The sequence below is a fragment of the Schistocerca gregaria genome, chromosome X (assembly GCF_023897955.1).
Source record: "Schistocerca gregaria isolate iqSchGreg1 chromosome X, iqSchGreg1.2, whole genome shotgun sequence".
In the NCBI taxonomy this organism is placed as follows: domain Eukaryota; kingdom Metazoa; phylum Arthropoda; class Insecta; order Orthoptera; family Acrididae; genus Schistocerca; species Schistocerca gregaria.
The window spans coordinates 636,520,200-636,524,972 of record NC_064931.1 but is presented as its reverse complement, the minus strand read 5'-3'; the positions used below and the strand labels follow the sequence as shown (position 1 = coordinate 636,524,972).

Sequence of the window (4,773 nt, the reverse complement as noted above, 5' to 3'; positions counted from 1 at the left end):
AAAGAAAGTTGACGATCAGTTAGATGAGAATCAGTTCAGCTTTAGGAAACGAAAGACACCCGATAAGTAGTTCTGACGTTTTCCTTGATGACGGAATCAAGACTGAAGAAAAATCAAGACACACTCATAGGATTCGTCGACTTGAAAAAGCGTATGTTGACAATGCAAAAGGGTGCTAGATGTTGGAATTTCTGATTAAAATAGAAGTAAACTACAGGAAAAATTTTGTAATACAAAATAGGAATAATCTATAGGAAAATGAGTGTAATAATTAATATATACGAGATCCAAGAGGAAACAATAAGGCTTGAAGACTAAGACCGAAGTACTCGGATTAATAAGGGTGTAAGACAGGGATGGTGCCTCGGTGTGCACATCGTCGTCCTCAGTGGAAATGAAGAATATTACGGGGCACGTTGACGATAATGAGCAGTCTACTGAGCACAGTATAAGAATTGAGAGTAACCGGAAAACGACAAAGGTAATGTGATGTACCAGAAATGAGAAGAGCGTGTAGCTTAACATCAAAATTGGTGATAAAGAAGCAGACGAAATTACGAAATTAAGAAAGCCTGCTACCATGGAAGCAAAATAATCCATGACGGACGAATCAAGGAGGTCATGAAAAGCCGCCTAGTACGGGCAAAGAGGGCATTTATAGCCAAGAGAAGTCTACTGGTATCAAACATAGGTCTTAATTTGGGCAAGAAATTTCTGAGGATGTACGTTTGGAGCACAGCACTATATGGTAGTGAATTACGGGTAGTGGGAAAGCCGGAACAGAAGAGTATCTAAGCGTCTGTGGTGTGATACTGCAGAAGAATGTTGAGAAATAGGTGGACTGATAAAATAAAGAATGAGGAAGTCTTTCAAGGGATCGGCAAAGAGAGGAACATATGTAAAACACTGACAAGAAGAAGAGACAGAATGGTAGGATATGTGTTACGACATCAGGGAAAAAACTGCATGGTATTAGATGGCGCTATATCCGGTAAAACCTGTAGGAGACGAAAGAGATTTGAATACATCCAAAAGAATTGAGAACGTAGGCTGCGAGTGCTACTTCCAGATGAAGAGGTTAGCGCAGGATAACAATTCATGGCTGGCTGCTTCAAACCAATCAGTATACTGATCACAAAAAAAGTTGGTGTTCGACGAATAATAATCTTCATGTGTCTACCTGTTCACAACTCTTCAGTTATCTTCGCCAGCACGGCAAAGAATCTTGGGATTTTTCGTGATGCCCTTGTTTGAATCCGTTCAGTATCCCCTTTTAATCATATCTGTTTCTCAAACACTCAATTAGTAATCTAAGATGGGACGCACCAGTGATTTATAAGCAGTCTCCTTTGTAGATTGACTGCATTTTCCTAGTATCCTACCTGTATTACTTATGACGGATTCTCTGTGTTCATCTGATTTCATATTCATGCAGACCTCTGTACCCAGGTATTTGTATGACTTGACTGACTCCAATTGTCACTCATTAATAGTGTACTCATAGGACAGTGATTCTCTGTGTTTTAAACTGCACAGATTTACATTTATCTTCATCTGTCTGGGAGACTCGTACGGTTAGGGCGAGCACTAGAGACAGGGAACCGTGTGAAATTGTTCAAGATGCCTCAAACGAAAATTAAGTTGAGTAGTTAATCACAGAACAGACTCGTGAGGGTAACACCTTTCATCTGCTGGTGATAAACAGACCCGAATTTTTCGCCTCAGTTATTGTAGAACAGTGCATCCGTGACCGTAAGGCCGTTACGACATCACTGAATACGGCTGTAAGTAGGAAAACAAAATAGACAGGAAAATCTTTCAGCTTAGCAAGTGCAGAAGGAGACACACTTCAGTTTACTTTAGTGGTCAGCGTGAAAATTTCGTCTCCGTCACTAATAACGTTCAGTATCAATGGACAAGAATGGTGTACAATACGCCGAGCAAAGCTGTGACGGATGGGGAAGACACGCCGTGGTTCGACAGCTGTGTAAGAAAGCCGCTACGAAAGCAAAGGGAGCCTTACGTGCAAATTTAAACTTAGCTGAAGTCCCATTGACAAGCAAAAATCAAATAAAGCTAAAGTTAATGTAAGGAGAGCCATTAGTGTAGCGTTCAACGAATTCGAAAGATAAGGTCTGTCTATCGACTTGACAGACATGTTAAATCAGTAAACCAATCGAAGCCATCTGTCCAGACACCCTGCGACCATAATGGCACTGACACAAAAAAGGCCGAAGTACTAATCGTCTTTTTCCAAAACTTTTTCATGGGAGAAGATCGTTCTGTAGTACCTCCTTCAACTCGTCGCACGTACAACGAAGTGGCCGATATCGAAATAACTCACCATGGGATAGAATAGCAAATGGAACAGCAGAACGGAGGAAAGGACACTGGACTTGACAAGATATCAGTACTATTCTACAATGACAGTGCCCTTCTCCTAGCAGCAAGTTTCCGAATGTCTCTGGACGAACGAAGTGATCCATTACTTTTCACAATATATATAATAAATTGCTTAATAAAAATAGCGTCGGACGTTCCATAAGGGATTTCGCGGATAAAGCTGTTTTACACAGAGAAGTCGAAACTCTAGAACATTTTAACGAAACGCAGGAAAGCTTGCAGAGGATCAACTCTTAATGGCCGGCCGTTGTGGCCGAGTGGTTCTAGGCGCTTCAGTCTGTATCTGCGCTGCTGTTACGGTCGCTGGTTCGAATCCTGCCTCGAGCATGTATGTGTGTGATGTCCTTAGGTTAGTTAGGTTTAAGTAGTTCTGACTATAGGGGACTGATGATCTCCGATGTTAAGTCCCATGGTGCTTAGAGCAATTTGAAGCATTTTTGACACTTGGTGCAGGGAGTGGCAACTGATCCTCAACATAAACAAATTTAAAGTACTACGTATACATTGATGGAAAGACGCATTAATCGTTCCGTTCTTGTATGATGACACAATTGCAGAACTATCACTGGAAGCAATTACGTCTGTAAAACATCTAGGAGTACCCGTACGGAGTGATTTAAAGTGGAACGATCACATAAAATTAATCGCAAGAAAGGTAGATGCCAGACTGAAATTCACTGGAAGAACAACCAGGAAAGGTGGTCCGTCAACAAAATAGTAAGCTTACAAAACTCCCTTTAGACCAATATTTTAATAGTGTTCTTCAGTCTGGGTTCACATGAGGTAGAACTGATAGAGGGGGTAAAGCAGATCCAAAGAAGAGAAGACTTTACGTTACAGGTTCGTTTAGTAAGCGCGAAAGTGTCACGGAGATGATCGGCCAAATCCAGTGAAAGACGCTGCAAGATAGGCGTTCTGCATCACGGATTGGTTTACTGTTAAAGTTCCGAAAAAGTGCGTTCCTAGGAGAGTCAACAAGTGTGTTGCTCACAGCTACGAATATCTTGCGACAAGACAATGAAAATGAAACTAGAGAGATTCGAGCCCACACGAACGCTTACCGGCAGTCATTCTTTGCGCGAACCATTCGCAGCTGGAACAGGAAAGGGGGAAGGTGACAGTGGTACACACAGAGCCCTCCGCCGCACACCGCTAAATGACTTGTTGAGTGTAGTTGTAGATGTAGATGTAAAGTAAGTTGACAGTCCTTGCACCACATTGAAGTCATTTCATGAGATGGATACACTAGATATCTGCGCCGTTGTCTATTACAGATATTACTTCATTACATCTAAGAGCATCATTAAAAATAATCTGAATGGATTTATTTTACTCTAATTCAAAACGTCGCTAAAGCATGTTAACTACCATAAACGGTTTTACTTTGCTGGATCGTGTAATCAGAAGTAATTTTTATTGCCATGTTGAGTTTCTTCCTCTATACTCCTATGGTTTCTTCAAAAAGGGTGAAGCCGACTTTCTATGCTTCTTTAACAAAACTTAGATTACGCATCTTTTATAATGACCGCGACGTCATTGAGGGGTTAAATTATAACATCCTTTCTTGCAACAGATAAGAATTCATGAGGCCACACGTCACATGGGTTTTCTTTACACCTATTCCATATGCTATTTTGCAATTACTGTGTATTTAACGTTGATTTCAAAAATTCTTGAAAGTGTTAGTCTTCGTTAAACTGTCTACTTTGGTAATACTGCACATTCTCTTCTTTCAATCAGTTCATGAAGTCTACAGATTTGCCACATGTGTATATTGTCTGTGTGGTGTTGATCCTCAAATTATATACTGTTTTATTGAGTAAAACTAAAGTAAACTCCGCCCGAACAGGCCATGAAGCCCCAACGGAACCGACCAGCCGCCGTGTCCTCCTCAGACCACAGGCGTCACTGAATGCGGATATGGAGAGGAATGTGGTCAGCACACCGCTCTCCTGGCCGTATGTCAGTTTACGAGGCCGGAGCCGCTACTTCCGATCAAGTAGCTCCTCAGTTTGCCTCACAAGGGCTGAGTGCACTCCGCTTGCCAACAGCGCTCGACAGATCGGATGATCACCCATCCAAGTACTAGTCCAGCCCGATAATGCTTAACTTCGGTGATCTGACGGGAACCGGAGTTACCACTGTGGCAAGGCCGTTGGCATTTTATTGAATGAAGGTATGAATGGTAGGTAGAATGACAGTTGCTCAAGTGTTGCCCTACGAAGCATGGCCAGAACAGTTTGATGCAGTTGGAACTGATACATTGAGATAAGATAGACAAGAATCTTAGCTTATTTAAAGAACTTAAGAGACACAAAATTTCTGAATGTTGTACATTAGTGAAAAGGTTCTCAAGTGTCGAGTAGGAGT

At 41.6% G+C, this 4,773-nt stretch overlaps 1 pseudogene; it reads right to left on the bottom strand.

Moving 5' to 3' along the window:
* Positions 1–4,445: 4,445 nt before the first annotated feature.
* Positions 4,446–4,563, bottom strand: LOC126299774 (5S ribosomal RNA; annotated as a pseudogene).
* Positions 4,564–4,773: the final 210 nt, after the last annotated feature.